General features: G+C 41.4%; 1 protein-coding gene and 1 non-coding gene across 2 annotated transcripts in view; both read right to left on the bottom strand.

The window, feature by feature from the left end:
- Positions 1-21,620, bottom strand: part of LGSN (lengsin, lens protein with glutamine synthetase domain) — a 246,372-nt gene that overhangs the window by 113,428 nt on the left and 111,324 nt on the right. The gene's annotated exons all lie outside the window — the stretch shown is intronic.
- On the bottom strand, positions 3,222-3,374 carry LOC128595141 (small nucleolar RNA SNORA62/SNORA6 family). The gene has a single exon (XR_008382809.1). It is a non-coding gene; the product is annotated as a small nucleolar RNA SNORA62/SNORA6 family (small nucleolar RNA).

Raw genomic sequence — 21,620 nt, 5'->3', positions numbered from 1 at the left:
TTCTACTTTAATTCCAAAGAAAATATTCCTCCTTGACATGTGACTTTATATCATGTTTTCATATTCATGCAGGACTTACTATCACCTATTAATTTTCCTGGTAGCTTAAAAATAGACAATCAGCCAGGCATGGTGGCCCACACCTGTAATCCTACCACTCTGGGAGGCCGAGACAGGTGGATTGCCTGAGCTCAGGAGTTCAGGACCAGCTTGAGCTAGAATGAGACCCCTGTCTCTAAAAATAGCCTGGCATTGTGGCAGGCACCTATAGTCCCAGCTACTTGGGAGACTGAGCCAAGATCACTTGAGCCCAAGAGTGTGAGGTTGCTGTGAGCTATGATGTCATATCACTCTACTTAGGACAACGAAGTGAGACTCTGTATCAAAAAAAAAAAAAGACAATCCTGCAAATGCCATTTTTTAAAAAAAATAATAAGAAATGATTTCTTAATAAGAAATCATTAAGATTTCTTAATGATAAGAAATCATTGGCTTGGCGCCTGTAGCTCAAGTGGCTAAGGCACCAGCCACATACACCAGAGCTCGAGGGTTTGAATCCAGCCTGGGCCTGCCAAACAACAATGACAACTACAACCAAAAAATAGCTGGGTACTGTGGCAGGCACCTGTAGTCCCAGCTAACTTGGGAGGCTGAGGCAAGAGAATCACTTAAGCCCAGGTGTTGGAGGTTGCTGTGAGTTATGATGCCACGGCACTCTACCCAGGGCGACAGCTTGAGGATCTGTCTCAAAAAAAAAGAAAGAAATCATTAAGCTTTCTTATAATTTTCAAGAGGAAGTACAAAGCATAAAATGAGACCCTTGGATATTGTATTTCCTCTGCAAAATATATTAAATTTGTTAGGCAAGCATTTTGAAACATAGAGATACAAATAAAACATCTCTCCACCATAAATACTTATTAATAATAATGTTTAAAATCTTAGTAAAATCTTAGTCAACCAAAATAACTTGTATATATAAACGGTGTTCCAAAGAAAATATTCCTCCTTGACTATGTGACCTTATATCAGGTTTTCATATTCATGCAGGACCTCCCATCTTCATGCATCCTTTCAGACTGAGCCTCACTTGTCTTTCATCCTGGTCAGAGGCAAAGCACTGAGTGTGTGCGCCTCCTCCCACTTCCAAGTAGATTCCCCTTGACAGCACCTTGCCTCAAACCAGTCCCAGGAGCCTCCTGTCTTTAGCCAGGTGTTCTCTGTTGGCCCCACCATGTGAGTGACACAGAAGCTTTGTGCCCATCCACGCATGTGATACCCAGAAGGGCAAGACCAATTATTTGACCACTGACAGGTAAAGACTTCTCCCTGTCACAGAAGAACAGCCCTAGATATATCTTCTATGGCTGGGTAATTGGACAACTCATCATCTGTAGAGATATATATTTGATAATATATGCATATCCTCATTTTGCAACACCCTCCAATTTTTCACAATCAATCACTCAATCTTTGATCTCTGGACTCATATTCCCAGGAAAGTGTTTGAAAACAAGTCCTTATCCAAAGCTCTGCTCCCTGGAAAACCTAAGCTAAGACGATGACTGTGGAGCATACAGTTATAGATAATCAGGATTACAGTAGTCAGATAGTGTTAAGTTACAACATAGTGCAAGAGTGGATAAAAATTAACATCGTTACCATCGTCATCAGTCGTGTAAAAAACAAAAGAGATGGGCAGCTCCTGTAGCTCAGTGAGTAGGGCACTGGCCCCACACACCAACAGTGGTGAGTTCAAACCCGGCCCCAGCCAAACTCCCACAAAAAAATAGCCAGGCATTGTGGCAGGTGCCTGTAGACCCAGCTACCAGGGAGGCTGAGGCAAAAGAATTGCCTAAGCCCAAAAACTGGAAGTTGCTGTGAGCTGTGATGCCACAGCACTCTACTGAGGGGTTTTAAAGTGTCTAAAGAAAGAAAAATAAAGAATAAAAAAAGAGATCACCTGGCTCAATGCTCTTCATGAGGTCAAGACTCACACTCCAACTAATGAAATAGACATATGTAAGCTGTATGTGCTATAAGCACATGTATCTCACATTTGAGAGACTATTTAACTGTTTCTAGTGTTCTTTGCTTTAAGAACTAAAATTTTTGGTGGCACCTCTGGCTCAGTGCGCTGGCCCCATGTACCGGGGGTGGTGGGTTCGAATCCGGCCCCGGGCAAACTGCAACAACCAAAGAAAAAAATAGCCAGGCATTGTGGCAGGTGCCTGTAGTCCCAGCTACTTGGGAGCCTGAGGCAAGAAAATCGCCTAAGCCCAGGGGTTAGAGGTTGCTGTGAGCTGTGTGACGCCATGGCACTCTACCATGGGCGACAAAGTAAGACTGTCTCTACAAAAATAAAAGAACTAAAATTTTATTACCTTTGAAAAGAGTGGATTTTTTAAAACTTTTTTCTCCAATGAAAGAAAGGCAATCAATCAGTTCATAGGTCCCTATCCAGAGAATGGAATATATGAACATGTCTTAACCATAACATACATATAGCCAGGAAAACAATTGCATATTCACACAAAGACAAATATATACCATGACAACATAGACTAAAGCTTAGAAATAAATATTCTAAACATCCCATATTATCTGATGATCATAGTGCAAATTATGCCCTGGATGAATAAAAATAAGATACACAATAGATTATATTAATGTTGCTAAGTCTTTACTGAACTAAGTTCCTCTCCCAAATTGTGGTGGGCACAAAGTCAAATACGACATCAAATATTGTTAATTGTGCATTCAATAACTTCCAATATCCATATAGTACTTTATATATGTATTTTATTTCTAGACATTTTTTCTCTGTGAAAAGGGCAGAAAAAATAAAAGAAAATAAAAATGGCACCAAGGTGGGAGGATGGGAGAAAGGTAGGTGATGAAGTAGATTGGAGGGTGGTCGGAGCCCGTGACACAGGATGCTCACGTCTTTCCCCACCAGGAGTGGAGCGGCCCGGCCCCTTCCTCCCAGGTTCCCCTCCCTGTTCCATCTCATGCTCCACGTGGACAGTGAGCAGTCTGCCTAGGCTGAGAAGAGAAGAAACAGTGCTAGAGGAAGGGTCCTGGCGTCACAGAGAGTAAAAAAGGCCCCCATTATTCCTCCAAGGGAGGGATTTTTTTGAATAATACGAAAATTTTTATTTTTTTTTCATTTTGGTTTGAAGAAAGTCTTTTGACCATCTCAATATTTTTTTTTTCATTATACATGTAGCAAGGATTACTATCAAACTCTGCTCACTGGGCCAGAGACCCTTGTGGTGTCAGTGAAAAACTTGCCTCGCACGTAGCATACTACCTACATGTATGAGTTCACCAGCCAATCAGTGGCCTAAACTGCAAGCTCTAACATTGTCATCTCAATATTTTCAGCAGATTTCAAGTTATTTGCAACATCATTTTCATCCTTTAATTGGCAGAAAAGCAGTTCTTGTGTGTGTGTGTGTGTGTGTTGTTCTTTTTTTCAAATTAATATGAGGGTATAATTTTTAGGTTACATTGTTCTCACTTCCAGGGTAAAGTTTCATTTGTAAAGAGCCCCTTACCCAGGAGGACGTGTTATACACCCTCACAATGTGCACATTAGGTGAGATCCCCCCTCACGTCCTCCCTCTTTCTGCCAATTGTCCTCCCCCCCACATCCCTCTGCCCCTGTACTAGACTATATTTTGTGTTTTATTGTTCATATGTGTATGTAATTGTTTATATATTGGTTTCTTATTAGTATGGACTACATAGGATATTTATTTGTCCATACTTGTGATACTTTTCTAAGAAGGATGTATTTCAACTCCATCCAGGTAAATTTAAAAGATGTAAAGTCTCCAACTTTTTTTTTTTTTTGGCCGGGGGCAGGGCTCGAACCCGCCACCTCTGGCATATGGGACCCGCGCCCTACTCCTTGAGCCACAGGTGCCACCCTTAAGTCTCCAACTTTTTTAATGGCTGAATAGTATTCCATGGTATACATATACTATAGTTTGTTGATTTGAAGGTTGCTTCTACCACTTGGCAATTATGAATTGAGCTGCAACAAATATTCTGGTGCAAATGTCTTTGTGGTAAAATGATCTCTGTTCTTCTAGGTAGATACCTAATAATGGGATTGCAACATCATTTTCAAGATCAAATAGATGGTCCACTTTTAGATCTTTGAGAATTCTCCATACTTCTCTCCGAAATGGCTGTATTAGTTTGCAAACCCACCAGCAGTGTAGAAGTGTTCCCTTCTCTCACATCCACGCCAGCATCAGGTGATTTGGGACTTTGTGATGCGGGCTAATCTTGAGGGGGGCTGGGTAATATCTTAGAGTGGTTTCCGAGGGAGGGATCTGGGTGGAAGGATGTTAGAGGCTGGACAGCAGAGGCCCATATTGGCTGCTCTTTAGCAGATGAGAGATGAAACAGTGACCCTTCTGAGCAAAGCACTTAGTACTTCTGTGTATTTTAATATTTTTTTCACCCTAGTCATCTTATTTAACCTTCCATATCTGTGAAACAATTGATTTTACCATTCCCATTTTACAAATGGGAGCAATAAAATTCTGAGAGGGTAAATAACTCACTGAGGGTGCAATATATTACACACACTGCAAATCAGGATTTATCCATCTATTCCTTGAACCACCCTTTCAAACTCTTTACTTCCTTTTGTCTCTGATTATCCATTTTCTTCCCTATACCAGCTTTTCTGCAAACCCCTCTCTCAACTTGATATTCTAAAAGGTTCTCAAATGTCTGATTTCATCTCCCTAAACATCACCAACCCTTAGTGTGTTTATGGTCTTCTCTGCTTCTAACCCTTTAGATCAGCTAAAATCAGTCCTAAACCACAAGCCTCCGATTTCTGCAGATACAAATGAGCTGCCTTCTTAGAATCTTCTCTCACTACTTCTTTGCTTGAAGCGCCCTGACTCACGTGGTGCCTGCGTCCTCCTGCCACATGAATCAAAGAAGGGTTATCCCATTCTCGTGTCCAACAGTAAATCCTCCTGGTTGGTGCCAATAATTATGGTGCCATTTATTTTTCCAGGGCTTGACTTAATAAAGCATGGTCTTATAAATTATTTCTGCCCAGTGAAACGTGAAGGGAAAGGATATGGGAGGAACTCTTGGAAAGGTTTTCTACTGTTGTTATAAGCTGAATTGTGCCCCCCAAAAAATCATAGTTTGAAGCTCTAACCCCCAATTCCTCAAAATGTGACTGACTGCTTTTGGAGAAACGATCTATAAAGAAGTAATTAAATAGGGTGGGATGTCAGGTTCCCTAATCCCATCTGACTGATGTTCTTTTAAGAGGAAATTTGGACCCTCCAGAAAGACACCAGGGATGTACACACTGAGAAAAGACCACATAGGGACACAGAGAGGCGGTGGCCATCCGCCAACCAGGAAAAATGGCCTCAGTAAAGCCAAACCTGTGATATCTTCATCTTGGACTTCCAGCCTTCAGAACTATGAGGAAATTAATTTCTGTGGGTTAGGCCACCCAGTCTGCAATATTTCTTTCTTTCTTTTCTTTCTTTTTTTTTTTTTTTGGAGACACTCACTTTATTGCCCTCAGTAGAATTCTATGGCGTCACAAACCCCCAGCAACCTCCAACTCCTGGGCTTAAGCGATTCTCTTGCCTCAGCCTCCAGAGTACCTGGGACTACAGGTGCCTGCCACAATATCCGGCTATTTTTTTTTGTTGCAGTGTGGCCGGGGCCAGGTTTGAACCCACCGCTCTCGGTATATGGGGCCGGTGCCCTACTCACTGAGCCACAAGCACCGCCCCAGTCTGCAATATTTCATTATAACAGTCCAGCAATCTTATACAACTATTAAAAAATGACATTCAAATAAATAGGTAAAAAAAGAAAAGTGACTAATTTTCACATAAACTGGATTTAATTTTGACCAAAGTACATTACCTGAACATTAATTTTTAATTCAACTTGTTAATACGTTGTTTAAGATATTGCATCCTCATTTATAGGTAAAATATGTTTGTAATTTCCCTTTATAATAACATATTTTTTCCCATTTCAATATCAGGTATATCCAGATGAAAGTAGAATAATTTTGAAGTATTTCTTCTTTTTCTATTGTCTGTGAGATTTGGAATGATCTATTTTTTGAAATTATCTTCTATTTTTATTTATAAATATTAGTTGTCTATTTTTTGAGACTTTGAGAAAAAAAGAAGTTAATTAATGACTCCATACTGAACCTCAGAGTCAAAGCATTCTATGATAGACATGCTCTATCTGACAATGTGAATGTTATTTTTTTTGCATTATTATTATTATTGCTCAATATTTCATTGCAGCAATCATCTGATTTCTTTTCTAAATGTATTTATCTTCGTTCTTTACGACGTTTTTGTTTCTAGTCCTTATCTTAAAGATTTTATTGTTATTAAATTTAAGCCTTTTTAATTTTGTGAAAGCAAAAAGTGGAAACCAAATAAACACGTGTACATTTTTAGAGAAAAAAACAAATAAATAAGTAATGACACTAGGAAGAAAATACCCTTTCTGTTATGGTCATTTTCATATCTAGATGTGAATATGGGAACTGTACTAGTCATCTTACAACTGTGCAGAAAATCCACCTGAAAACCAGTTTCTGAGTTGAATATGACAGATCTGGGGGGGGAAAAAAAAGGACAAATAATAAAAACCTGATTCATTGATGATGTTGAGCCACTGAATTAAAGAAACCTGGATAACCCTGCCTCCAAGATTTCTCCTACCGGAGGAATATGTTTTCCTGACTTTGTTCAGCTGTGGTTTTCTATAAATTATAGCCAAAATAATCTTATTGATACAACCATTTGGCTAAAGTTTAGCTATTGACAAAAGAAGTCTGTTTCAGCAATTACTCTAGAATTTACTCTCTAAGTTCTTAGTTTTATTCTAACCTCAAACTCTTGGCTCTGAAAGTTTGCCTCCAACCTGTCTTCGAGCTTTTAACTTATCTATAACTTACCCACTATTTCCCAAGCATTTGACTCTAAAGTGTCCCCCACAGATGTTTACTCGGTCTCTCATAGGTGGGAATTACAATCCTGGATCCATCCAATTATAATGAAGTCCAGGACCAGTTCCAAAATATAGGGAAATTCAGAAGGATAAGCTAGTAATCTACTTTTTAGTTGATATGCCCAACCCACCCATATACGTCAGTACTTTACAAATTGCTGAAAGGCTAACATACCTAAAATAACATAGGTTTCACTTTTATATAAGCTTTCAAAAGTTTTGAAACTTTTGAAACTTTTGAAACTTTTGAAACTTTTGAAACTGTCTGTGGGGGACACTTTAGAGTCAAATGCTTGGGAAATAATGGGTAAGTTATAGATAAGTTAAAAGCTCGAAGACAGGTTGGAGGCAAACTTTCAGAGCCAAGAGTTTGAGGTTAGAATAAAACTTTCATTGCATGTAGAAAGTTTGAGGCTTCAATTTCAAACTTCTGACACCAAATACTTTCCTATCTCCATTATTCCACACAATTAATAAATTAGGTATTTATATGTTAGGGACCAGATAGTATTCAATCAATGGTTTTGAATGAATTAAAAGATGAGAATGTGGAGATACATAAAATTTATAATTCACTTTATAAATAGCTAGAAGCTTAAGGATTTATGAATTATTAAAAGGCATGTTGGAATTATAGACCCTACATCCCCAGTTAGAAGTTAGACGGAATCCATGTACACCCCTTTGTGTGTGTATGTAGACTGGACACATGGAGCTTACTCTATAAGCCAAAGTTTAGCGGGGAAAAGGCCCACCACCGGGCTCACTCTTTCTCTTTTGTAGCTTACCTCCAAACACATTGACTTCAATCCAGCCCCCCAAGAATGAATATCAGGGACTTCCAGAGTTTTGTTTTGTTTGAGGTTGGTTTGGCTTTGTTTGGGAGGCAGGAGGGCTGACTCTCCTCTGATTCTCTAATTTTAGATTTTGGTAACCTCTCTTACAAATTTCTTAATCTCATTTCCTGATTTTTGCATCACTTCATCAGGTATTGATTTTCGTATTTCTAGCCCTAACCTAAGCAAAATGGCATTCTGGAAAATAATACAGTAGAACCTCTGAAAGTTATAGTCACACCAGCCAAGTGACTATAACAAACTGGTCAACATATGGAGGTGGTCAATATAAGGAACTAGGCCTCATGTACTGATAAGTACATGTACATGTCCTGTATATGAAAATTAGGTCAATGGCTCGGCGCCTGTGGGTCGAGCAGCTAAAACGCCAGCCACATTACACCTGAGCTGGCAAGTTCGAATCTAGCCCGGGCCTACCAAACAACAATGATGGCTGCAACCAAAAATTAGCTGGGCGTTGTGGCGGGTACCTCTAGTCCCAGCAACTTGGGAGGTGGAGGCAGGAGAATCACTTGAGCCCAGGAGTTGGAGGTTGCTGTAAGCTGTGATTCCACGGCACTCTACCCAGGGTGACAGCTTGAGGCTCTGTCTCAAAAAAAAAAGAGAAGAAGAAAAGAAAGGAAAATAAAATTGATGTGGTCAACTATGGAGATTTTACTGTTTTCATTTTAATGGTCTTAGTACTGTACTATACCTTAACTATAACCCCCCCCAAAAAAAAAATCCAAGTTCCTTACCCCTTCTCAATAAATATTTATTTTTATTTTTTTAAATTTTTTTAGAGACAAAGTCTCACTCTGTCGCCCTTAGCAGAGTGCCATGGCATCACACCTTACACCAACCTCCAACTCCTGGGCTTGCCTCAGCCTCCCGAATAGCTGGGACTACAGGAACCCACCACAACGCCCGGCTATTTTTTTGTTGCAGTTTGGCTGGGGCCAAGTTTGAACCCGCCACCCTCAGTATATTGGCCAGAGCCCTACCCACTGAGCCATAGGCACCGCCCTTTTTTTTATTTTTTGATACAGAGTCTCACTATGTCACCCTCGGTAGAGTGCCGTAGCATCATAGCTCACAGCAACCTCAAACTCCTGGGATCAAGTGATTCTCTGGTCTCAGCCTCCCAAGTAGCTGAGACTACAGGCACCTGCCACAACTCCTGGCTATTTTCAGAAATGGGATCTTGCTCTTGTTCAGGCTGGTCTTGAACTCCTGAGCTGAAGCAATCCACCCATCTCAGCCTCCCAGAGTGCTAGGATTACAGGCATGAGTCATCGAGCCCAGCCTCTCAATAAATATTTGGAGAAAGTAATCTATTAGAAAAAGAGTAATGTTGGGCGGTGCCTGTGGCTCAGTGAGTAGGGCACCGGTCCCATATACTGAGGGTGGCGGGTTCAAACCCAGCCCTGGCCAAACTGCAACAAAAAAATAGCCGGGCGTTGTAGCGGGCGCCTGTGGTCCCAGTCACTCGGGAGGCTGAGGCAAGAGAATCGCTTAAGCCCAAGAGCTGGAGGTTGCTGTGAGTCCTGTGACATCATGGCACTCTACCGAGGGCAGTAAAGTGAGACTCTGTCTCTACAAAAAAAAAAAAAGAAAAAGAAAAAGAGTAATGTAGTAATCTATTAGAAAAAGAGTAAGAGGAGGTTCGGCTGCACGGCGGGGCTGAGGTGGCCGCGGGGCCAGATTGCAGGGAGTGAAGCTTGGATTCCAAGCCTGTCGGTGCTGGGGACAGCCAGGTCTTGCACACAGGGCATAAAGCCGTGCTTCCTGAGAAAACTAAAAAAGGGTCTCACCGGGTAGCAGATCAGCCTCGTTTTCATCTGGAAGATTGGGGAAGAAGCTACTCCCAGGGTCTCTTAAGTCCACAGGCACAAGAACTTAAAGAGCAAGAGGAAGTGAAAGGAAAATTAGGGCAAGGAAACAGATAAAAGAAATCACTCATGAGGAAGAATCAGCAGAAAACTCCAGGCAACATGAAGAACCAGTCCAGAACAACCCCGCCAAGGGACCATGAGGTAGCTACTGCAGAGGATTCCACCTATACAGAAATGTTAGGAATGACAGAAAGGGAATTTAGAATACACATGTTGAAAACAATGAAAGAAATGATGGAAACAATGAAGGAAACTGCTAATAAAGTGGAAAATAACCAAAAGGAAATCCAAAAACAGAATCAAATCAGAGATGAACGATATGAAGAATATAAAAAGGATATAGCAGAGCTGAAGGAAATGAAACAGTCAATCAGGGAACTTAAAGATGCAATGGAAAGTATCAGCAACAGGTTAGACCATGCAGAAGAAAGAATTTCAGAGGTAGAAGACAAAGTTTTTGAGATAACTCAGATAGTAAAAGAGGCAGAAAAGAAGAGAGAGAAAGCAGAACGTTCACTGTCAGAATTATGGGACTTTATGAAGCATTCCAACATACGAGTTATAGGAATTCCAGAAGGGGAAGAAGAATGCCCCAGAGGAATGGAAGCCATACTAGAGAATATTATAAAAGAAAATTTCCCAAACATCACCAAAGATTCTGACACACTGCTTTCAGAGGGATATCGGACCCCTGGTCGCCTCAACTCTAACCGAGCTTCTCCAAGACACATTGTGATGAACCTGTCCAAAGTCAAGACCAAAGAAAAGATTCTGCAAGCTGCCAGGAGTAAGCGCCAGTTGACCTACAGGGGCAAATCCATCAGAGTGACTGCAGACTTCTCTAATGAAACTTTCCAAGCAAGAAGACAATGGTCATCTACCTTTAATCTACTTAAACAGAACAATTTTCAGCCCAGAATTCTGTACCCTGCTAAGCTAAGCTTCAAAATTGATGGAGAAATCAAATCATTTACGGATATACAAACATTGAGGAAATTCGCCATAAAAAGACCAGCTCTACAGGAAATACTTCAACCTGTTCTGCACACTGACCACCACAATAGATCAGCAGCAAAGTAAGAACTCAGAAATCAAAGGACAGAACCTAACCTCCACACTGATTCAAAAGATAAAACTAAGCAATGGACTCTCACCAAATAAGACGAATAGAATACTACCACACTTATCAATTATCCCCATAAATGTTAATGGCTTGAATTCCCCACTGAAGAGACATAGATTGGTTGACTGGATTAAAAAACACAAGCCATCCATTTGCTGTCTGCAAGAAACACACCTGGCTTCAAAAGACAAATTAAAGCTCCGAGTCAAGGGTTGGAAGAAAATCTTTCAGGCAAATGGAATTCAGAAGAAAAGAGGAGTTGCAATCTTATTTTCAGATACATGTGGATTTAAAGCAACTAAAGTCAAAAAAGACAAAGATGGTCACTTTATATTGGTCAAGGGAAAACTACAACAAGAAGACATTTCAATTCTAAATATTTATGCACCCAATTTAAATGCTCCCAGATTCTTGAAGCAGACCTTACTCAGTCTGAGCAATATGATATCTGATAATACCATCATAACAGGGGACTTTAACACACCTCTTTCAGAGCTGGACAGATCCTCTAAAAAGAAATTAAACAAAGATATAAGAGATTTAAATGAGACCCTAGAACAACTATGCTTGATAGACGCATATAGAACACTCCACCCCAAAGATAAAGAATATACATTCTTCTCATCACCCCATGGAACATTCTCCAAAATTGATCATATCCTGGGACACAAAACAAATATCAACAGAATCAAAAGAATTGAAATTTTACCTTGTATCTTTTCAGACCATAAGGCACTAAAGGTGGAACTCAACTCTAACAAAAATGCTCGACCCCACCCAAAGGCATGGAAATTAAACAATCTTCTGTTGAATAACAGATGGGTGAAGGAAGAAATAAAACAGGAAATCATTAACTTCCTTGAGCATAACAACAATGAAGACACAAGCTACCAAAACCTGTGGGATACTGCAAAAGCAGTTTTGAGGGGAAAATTCATCGCTTTAGATGCCTACATTCGAAAAACAGAAAAAGAGCACATCAACAATCTCACAAGAGATCTTATGGAATTGGAAAAAGAAGAACAATCTAAGCCTAAACTCAGTAGAAGAAAAGAAATATCCAAAATCAAATCAGAGATCAATGAAATTGAAAACAAAAGAATCATTCAGAAAATTAATGAAACAAGGAGTTGGTTTTTTGAAAAAATAAATAAAATAGATAAACCATTGGCCAGACTAACTAGAAATAGAAAAGTAAAATCTCTAGTAAACTCAATCAGAAACGATAAAGGGGAAATAACAACTGATCCCACAGAGATACAAGAGATAATCTCTGAATACTACCAGAAACTCTATGCCCAGAAATTTGACAATGTGAAGGAAATGGATCAATATTTGGAATCACACCCTCTCCCTAGACTTAGCCAGGAAGAAATAGAGCTCCTGAACAGACCAATTTCAAGCACTGAGATCAAAGAAACAATAAAAAAGCTTCCAACTAAAAAATGTCCTGGTCCAGATGGCTTCACTCCAGAATTCTATCAAACCTTCAAGGAAGAGCTTATTCCTGTACTGCAGAAATTATTCCAAAAAACTGAGGAAGAAGGAATCTTCCCCAACACATTCTATGAAGCAAACATCACCCTGATACCAAAACCAGGAAAAGACCCAAACAAAAAGGAGAATTTCAGACCAATCTCACTCATGAATATAGATGCAAAAATTCTCAACAAAATCCTAGCCAATAGATTACAGCTTATCATCAAAAAAGTCATTCATCATGATCAAGTAGACTTCATCCCAGGGATGCAAGGCTGGTTTAACATACGCAAGGCCATAAACATTATCCACCATATTAACAGAGGCAAAAATAAAGATCACATGATCCTCTCAATAGATGCAGAAAAAGCATTTGATAAAATCCAGCATCCTTTTCTAATTAGAACACTGAAGAGTATAGGCATAGGTGGCACATTTCTAAAACTGATTGAAGCTATCTATGACAAACCCACAGCCAATATTTTACTGAATGGAGTAAAACTGAAAGCTTTTCCTCTTAGAACTGGAACCAGACAAGGTTGTCCTCTGTCACCCTTACTATTCAACATAGTGCTGGAAGTTCTAGCCAATACAATTAGGCAAGACAAGGAAATAAAGGGAATCCAAATGGGAGCAGAGGAGGTCAAACTCTCCCTCTTTGCTGATGACATGATCTTATACTTAGAGAACCCTAAAGACTCAACCACAAGACTCCTAGAAGTCATCAAAAAATACAGTAATGTTTCAGGATATAAAATCAATGTCCACAAGTCAGTAGCCTTTGTATACACCAATAACAGTCAAGATGAGAAGCTAATTAAGGACACAACTCCCTTCACCATAGTTTCAAAGAAAATGAAATACCTAGGAATATACCTAACGAAGGAGGTGAAGGACCTCTATAAAGAAAACTATGAACTCCTCAGAAAGGAAATAGCAGAGGATATTAACAAATGGAAGAACATACCATGCTCATGGATGGGAAGAATCAACATTGTTAAAATGTCTATCCTTCCCAAAGCAATCTACCTATTCAATGCCATTCCTATCAAAGTACCTACATCGTACTTTCAAGATTTGGAAAAAATGATTCTGCGTTTTGTATGGAACCGGAAAAAACCCCGTATAGCTAAGGCAGTTCTTTGTAACAAAAATAAAGCTGGGGGCATCAGCATACCAGATTTTAGTCTGTACTACAAAGCCATAGTGGTCAAGACAGCATGGTACTGGCACAAAAACAGAGACATAGACACTTGGAATCGAATTGAACACCAAGAAATGAAACTAACATCTTACAACCACCTAATCTTCGATAAACCAAACAAGAACTTACCTTGGGGGAAAGACTCCCTATTCAATAAATGGTGTTGGGAGAACTGGATATCTACATGTAAAAGACTGAAACTGGACCCACACCTTTCCCCACTCACAAAAATTGATTCAAGATGGATAAAGGACTTAAATTTAAGGCATGAAACAATAAAAATCCTCAAAAAAAGCATAGGAAAAACACTGGAAGATATTGGCCTGGGGGAAGACTTCATGAAGAAGATTGCCATGGCAATTGCAACAACAACAAAAATAAACAAATGGGACTTCATTAAACTGAAAAGCTTCTGTACAGCTAAGGAGACAATAACCAAAGCAAAGAGACAACCCACACAGTGGGAAAGGATATTTGCATATTTTCAATCAGACAAAAGCTTGATAACCAGGATCTATAGAGAACTCAAATTAATCCACATGAAAAAAGCCAACAATCCCTTATATCAATGGGCAAGAGACATGAACAGAACTTTCTCTAAAAACGACAGACGAGTGGCTAACAAACACATGAAAAAATGTTCATCATCTCTATATATTAGAGAAATGCAAATCAAAACATCCCTGAGATATCATCTAACCCCAGTGAGAATGGCCCACATCACAAAATCTCAAAACTGCAGATGCTGGCGTGGATGTGGAGAGAAGGGAACACTTTTACACTGCTGGTGGGACTGCAAACTAGTACAACCTTTCTGGAAGGAAGTATGGAGAAACCTCAAAGCACTCAACCTAGACCTCCCATTCGATCCTGCAATCCCATTACTGGGCATCTACCCAGAAGGAAAAAAATCCTTTTATCAAAAGGACACTTGTACTAGACTGTTTATTGCAGCTCAATTTACAATCGCCAAAATGTGGAAACAGCCTAAATGCCCACCAACCCAGGAATGGATTAACAAGCTGTGGTATATGTATACCATGGAATACTATTCAGCCATTAAAAAAAATGGAGACTTTACATCCTTCGTATTAACCTGGATGGAAGTGGAAGACATTATTCTTAGTAAAGCATCACAAAAATGGAGAAGCATGAATCCTATGTACTCAATCTTGATATGAGGACAATTAATGACAATTAAGGTTATGGGGGGGGAGCAGAAAGAGGGATGGAGGGAGGGGGTGGGGCCTTGGTGTGTGTCACACTTTACGGGGGCGGGACATGATTGCAGGAGGGACTTTGACTGACAATTGAAATTAGTATAACTGGCTTATTGTACCCTCAATGAATCCACAACAATAAAAAAAAATAAAATAAAATAAAAGTCATCCCAAACATGAAAAAAAAAAAAAAAAAAGAAAAAGAGTAAGAGGATATGACAACTGTCTAGTAGGAGTCTTCAAAAGTGTAAGTTAATAGACAAATAAAAAAAAACAAGTAGAGATAAACTGTTTAGACTTTAATTCAGAACTTTCAAGATTATCTTACAGGTGAACCGTTATTGCATTGTACAGCTGGTGCTGCATATCTAATGGGTTCCACATCCACAAATTCAAACAACTGCTTATGGGAAATATTTGGGGTAATATTGCACCTGTACTGAACGTGTACAGACTTTTTTCTAGTGATTTTTTTTAAGCAATACATCATAACAACTATTTATATAGTATTTACATTGTGGTAGGTATTATAATAATTTAAGGGATGATATAAAGTATAGGAAGAACGTGCATAGGTCATAAGCAAATACAGTAGAACCTCCACAGTTGACCAGCTCCCCACACTGACCACCTCCTACGTTGCCCTAATTAGTTGCTTGGAAGGTTGAGGAAGGATTACGATTAGGGTTGACCACATGAACCTGAAAGTTTGAAGTTGCAGGTTGCTGTGAGCTATGCTAACACCCCTATACTCTAGTCCAGGCAGCAGAGTGAGATTCTGTCTCAATTTAAAAAAAGAGAGAGAGAGAAGTGAACAAGCAGTATAAATAATAGATCTATAAGAAGAAGTCTTAAAACCATCTATTTTCTAGCACTATTCTCAAAAAAATAGGAAAATTTTAATGAACTATGTGGTTTAACCTTAATAAAAGAATGGCTTATGTTTTGAACAGTAATCATTGTGATTCTCCCAATCTTGTTTGAATGCAAAACTCTTTGTTACCACTATGTGCTATGACATTACTACACAGTGGCCTTTTTACCCCCTGATAGCAACCTCAAACTCCTGGACTCAAGCAATCCTCCCGCCTCAGCGTCCCAAGTGGCTGGGTCTATAGGCATGCACCCCCATGCCTATCTAATTTTTTCTATTTTTAGTAGACACTGGGTCTCACTTTACTCAGGCTAGTCTCAAACTCCTGACCTGCAGTCCTCGCAGACCACTCTGGCAGAATGCAACCTGCAAAAGACAAAATTCAAACCATTCTACTCATGAGTTGCCTCACTCTAAATGAGAAGCCTCAGTAAGAATAAATACCGTGAGCTCTACTATTGGCCCTGGGCATGGAGGTGAAAATTGTGCCAAGTCTTTCATCTTTGGCCTAAGACCCAGTTAGTTCTAGAGAAATCTATATTAAAATGTGTACAACTGGAGCCTGCAATGATGATGTTTTGAGCAAAAGGAAGGTTTAGGGTTTTATCCATGAGTAAACAAATGACACACACGAGGTTTAAATGGAAAGAGTTTAATGAAGGAAGTGGTTACAGACATGTGAGGAGGGACATGTGAGAAGCCAACAAGACTGTGATTAGCAACTGTAAAAGGCTGTTGCTACTCCCAAGCAGGAAGGCATGAGCAGCGACCAAAACCCTCGCTGGTGGCACAGGAGGTCCTGACTTCTGTTTTCTTGAAGAAGTCAAAGGTGAAGAAATACCAGCGTGATAAGGCAAAGGTGGATATGGAAGTTTGATGACAGTGGACGTATTATTAAAGAGTTTACAGTGAGAAATTTGGCTAATTAAAGAAATAAATAATTTCCAGGCAACTGAGAGCCCGTTGAGGCTGCTGAACATGAATTCATAGTGCTGTCAGTCTGTCCATCCTTCCTCCCTGATATTCAGACAGGCAGAAGCAGGTGTGGGGAAAATATGTGGTTCATCCCCTGTCGCCTCTGTCAGGAAGATGCACTGGAAAGGTAGAAAAGTAACATTGTTTAATATTTTTACAAGAAAGTGATTTAAGAATTTGACCCTGGAACCTAAGATAGTTAAGGGAGAACACAGGAATAACAGAGCAAAAAGTAAGAATTGAGAGCCTGAAGGTTCATATTCCTTCCAAAAACCGTTACCATAAAAGTATGTGTACGGAAACTGGCATATTAAGGGACTTTGGTCAGGGAGTGAACTATTTGAATTAGCAACTCTGGAAAGAGACCCTGACTGATGATTTCCAGGTTCAGAATATAACTACAAAACAGATTCATGGTTGGAGTGGGTAGGTCACTAGAAAAGAGGAGTTAATAATCGAAAGATTTGGAAATTAGATGAATGATGTCATGGCTAATTTTATGTGTCAACTTTACTGAGCCCAGGGTACTCAGATATTTGAGCAAACACCAGCCTAAATGTATCTGTGAAAGCATGTTTTAAATTAGGTTAACATTTAAATAAGCCGACATTGAGTAAAACACATTTTCCTCCATAATGTGGGTAGAGACCATTCAATCAGTTTAAAGCCCTCTCTCTCCCAAAGAATAGGGAATTTTATTTCCTAATTTCATCAACTTTTCCTTTGATCTCTATCCTGCCAGCCTGAGCTGTAGATTTCATACTTGCCAGCCCCCACAATCAATGAGCTAATTCCTTAAAATAAATCTATATAGATGAAATACAGATGGATGGATAGACTGATATTCTATTAGTTCTGTTTCTCTTGAGAACCTTGACTAATTATTATCAGTGATAAATATGGACATTAAAGTCAAAGAAGTCTTTGAAAAGTAATCCTAGGTTATAATCTTAAATAAAAGTTTGCCTTTATCCACTGGTACCGATGACGAACTTCGTCAGATGGATAAAAATATGACAGTTTAGGGGGAGGGAGACAAGATGGCGGACTGAAGCCAGCTTTCAACAAAGGCTCCCGTCCAGAAGGAGAGTTAAGGGACAGGAATTTAGTAAGTATCCTGGTGGACTTGAGCCTCACCAAGAGAGAAGGCTGAAGAACGCACATCAACACCGCTGAGGCAAGTTGTGATCACAAGGACGCAAACAAAAGGTACAAAATCCACCACCAAGCAGACGGGAGTCCCCCTCCCCCATGAGACCGGCTCTGGAGCCCCACAATTGAACAAGCGGGCAGAAATTAAAGGCCCTCCCACTACACTCAACGGGAGAGACCTTCTAAAAACTGGACCTACCTCCCCTACTGGGGTGCCGTGGCGTTCTCCTGCCGGACATAGGGCTGAATAAAACTTTGGGAATCCTTTGCCGGCAACCCTGAATCCCCGGCGCTCCCCTCCCGCCCACTGAGGTCTGGAGGCCTGTCCCCCAGGACTTCGGATCCTTGGGTGATTTCTCAAGGGGAGTGGACAGTCCCCGAGTTGCGACTGGTCAGCATTGACTCTGAGGCGCGCCGAGTGAGGAGAGGGCACCGGGCTGAGGGGGAGTCACGCCTCGCGGCACTTCCCTGCGGTGCAGTGCACCAACCCTCCCCGGGCATACGGGGCCCAAGACTGAATAAGACTCTGGCCTCCCCGCTGAGAGCTGAGAACCCCTACTCTCACTCGGGGTCTGAGGGCCTATCCCCCAGGAGTTCGGCTCCTTGGGTGATTTCTCGAGGGGAGTGCACAGTGCCTGAGCTGCGTCAGGTCAGCGCTGACTCTGGGATACGTGAGCGAGGAGAGGGCACTCTGCTGAGGGAAAATCAAGCCTTGGCGGCACTTCCCTGCAGTGCAGTGCAGGAGCCCTCCCCGGGCACAAGACTGAATAAGACTCTGGCCTCCCCGCTGAGAGCTGAGAGCCCCTACTCTCACTCGGGGTCTGAGGGCCTATCCCTCCGGAGTTCGGCTCCTTGGGTGATTTCTCGAGGGGAGTGCACAGTGCCTGAGCTGCGTCAGGTCAGCGCTGACTCTGGGATACGTGAGCGAGGAGAGGGCACTCTGCTGAGGGAAAATCAAGCCTTGGCGGCACTTCCCTGCGGTGCAGTGCAGGAGCCCTCCCCGGACCGTAGTATTGCGTGAAACTGAATGAAACTCTAGCTTCCCCCCGCCCCACTCCCAATCCGGGTCTGGGGGCCCATCCCCCAAGAGTTCTGATTCTTGGGGGATCTCTTAAGGGGTGTGGACCCAGCACAAACTGCGGCCGCTCAGTGCTGACTCTGGGGCGCGGGACAGAGGAGAAAAGGGTCGCCTGAGTGCCCACACCAGAGCAGCAGTTCCCTGGAGGTAGATCAACAGCCGTTTTTTCTTTAACGGCAGAACGCTCACTTCTGGATATTCTGAGGCCACACCCCCTGTCTCCCTGGGCAACCAGAGGAGGCCACCGGTGTCACGGCTCACAAACCCAAAAGCCTCCAGGGCGGGGCCGACCCAGAGAGGTGTTCAGACGCAATTCTCCAGCAGCAAAGACGTTTGAACTCAAAACAGCCCGTCTCCTGTAGGCGACGACAGGAACAGAGACAGAACCTCACAAAGTTGTCTGTCTGTTCTGTTCTGTTAGCAGCATCCATCAGGGACGGGGCTAAGCCTGAGTGAACACCTCCTTCCCATCACCTGCATCAAACACTCAAAGATGTCAGGCCCCATCTCCTCCTGCTAGATAGCGGCAGTCTGCGGGGGCCTGGCAGACTTCCTCGCGATTCAGGCAGGTGCAAACCCCTGGAGTGTCTGTTCACTGCAGGCAACTGGGTTAGCCATCTGCAGAGATACCAGTGACTGGGTCCGACGGAGGGGCAAAGTGGGGAAGGAGACGTCAACCTTCCCAGACTGCTCTGTTTGCGGGGTGGCTCCTCCTGACTCCACGCTGCACTGGGGTGAGCTGTCTCAGAGGAGTCACCAGGCCCCTGTGATCCAGTTCCCAGAGACCTCTTGAACCCTTCCACCTGAGACAAGTGCCGATTGAGACAGTTGATTCGGACCTTTTGAACTGGGCTAATAGACTGAGGACTTTTCAGGTGGTGCCCTGGGTGTGCGATTGTAGGAAGGTTTCATTCTCCTTTTCCAACTGGGGCCAGAGGTGGGCAGGCGGGGTGACTTAATTGCTGATTTTTTCACACAGCTGAGACTTCAAGCCAGAGTAGAAGTTACAATAGGATCGAACAGAAACCAGCTGAAATCAAGACAGAACCACTTTGCTCCACCACACCAGACAGGGCCCCAGTTTCTCAGGCCACAACACTGTACGGGCCCTCGATAAAACCCCAGGGGAAAAACCAAAGGGAGTAAACCATGGGGCGGAATCAGCGGAAAAACTCTGGTAACATGAATAACCAGAATAGATCAACCCCCCCAAGAAAAGATACGGCAGATGTGATTGAAGATCCCATTCATAAACAACTGGCTGAGATGTCAGAAGTTGAATTCAGAATTTGGTTTGCAGACAAGATTAATAAAATGGAATTAGGAATTCGAGGAGAAATTCAAAAACTGTCTCAAGAATTTAACGAATTTAAAGACAAAACCACCAAAGACTTAGACACACTGAAACAAGAACTTACAGCCCTCAAAGATATGAAAAATACAGTAGAATCCCTCAGTAACAGAATGGAGCAAGCAGAAGAAAGGATTTCTGACATTGAAGATAAAGTCTTCGAACGCTCCCAATCTCTCAAAGAGGAAGAGAAATGGAGAGCAAAAACGGATCACTCACTCAGAGAGCTCTCAGATAATTCGAAAAAAAATAACATAAGGGTTATAGGAATTTCGGAGGCTGATGACGTGGCAGCCAAGGGCACAGAGGCCCTTCTACATGAAATTATGAAAGAAAATTTTCCAGACATGCCTAGAGAATCTGAAATTCAGATAGCAGACAGCTTCAGAACCCCAGCACGATTCAACCCCAAAAAGCCATCTCCCAGACATATCATAATTAGCTTCACTAAAGTTAACATGAAAGAGAAGATTCTCAAAGCAGCCCGGCAAAAGAAAACTATAACGTACAAAGGTAAGAATATTAGAATAACTGCAGATCTCTCTGCTGAAACTTTTCAAGCAAGAAGAGGCTGGTCATCAACTTTTAATCTCCTAAAGCAAAAAAACTTTCAACCCAGGATCTTGTATCCAGCTAAACTGAGTTTCATCTATGATGGAGAAATTAAATACTTCAATGACATTCATATGTTGAAAAAATTTGCCTTAAGTAAACCAGCTCTTCAGGATGTTCTCAGACCTATCCTCCACAATGACCAACCCAATCCTATACCACAAAAGTAAACTCACTCAGAAACTTCGGATCAAACTCCAACTTCCACACTGGCGAAAGGATTAAAAATGTCCACTGGACCTTTGAAAAACTCGATACCCAAAATTCCACCAGACTTATCCTTACTCTCCATCAATGTGAATGGCTTAAACTGTCCTCTAAAGAGGCATAGGTTAGCTGACTGGATACAAAAACTTAAGCCAGATATTTGTTGCATACAAGAGTCACATCTCAACTTAAAAGACAAATACAGACTCAGGGTGAAAGGATGGTCATCCATATTTCAGGCAAATGGTAATCAGAAAAAAGCAGGTGTTGCAATTTTATTTGCAGATACAGTAGGCTTTAAACCATCAAAAGTAAGGAAGGACAAGAATGGTCACTTCATATTTGTTAAGGGTAATACTCAATATGACGAGATCTCAATTATTAATATCTATGCACCCAACCAGAATGCACCTCAATTTATAAGAGAAACTCTAACAGACATGAGTAACTTGATTTCCTCCAGCTCCATAATCGTTGGAGATTTCAACACTCCCTTGGCAGTGTTGGATCGATCCTCCAGAAAGAAGCTGAGCAAAGAAATCTTAGATTTAAACCTAACCATCCAGTATTTAG

This window comes from Nycticebus coucang, chromosome 9, assembly GCF_027406575.1.
Source record: "Nycticebus coucang isolate mNycCou1 chromosome 9, mNycCou1.pri, whole genome shotgun sequence".
NCBI lineage: Eukaryota > Metazoa > Chordata > Mammalia > Primates > Lorisidae > Nycticebus > Nycticebus coucang.
This window is presented reverse-complemented; position numbering and strand designations above follow the sequence as displayed.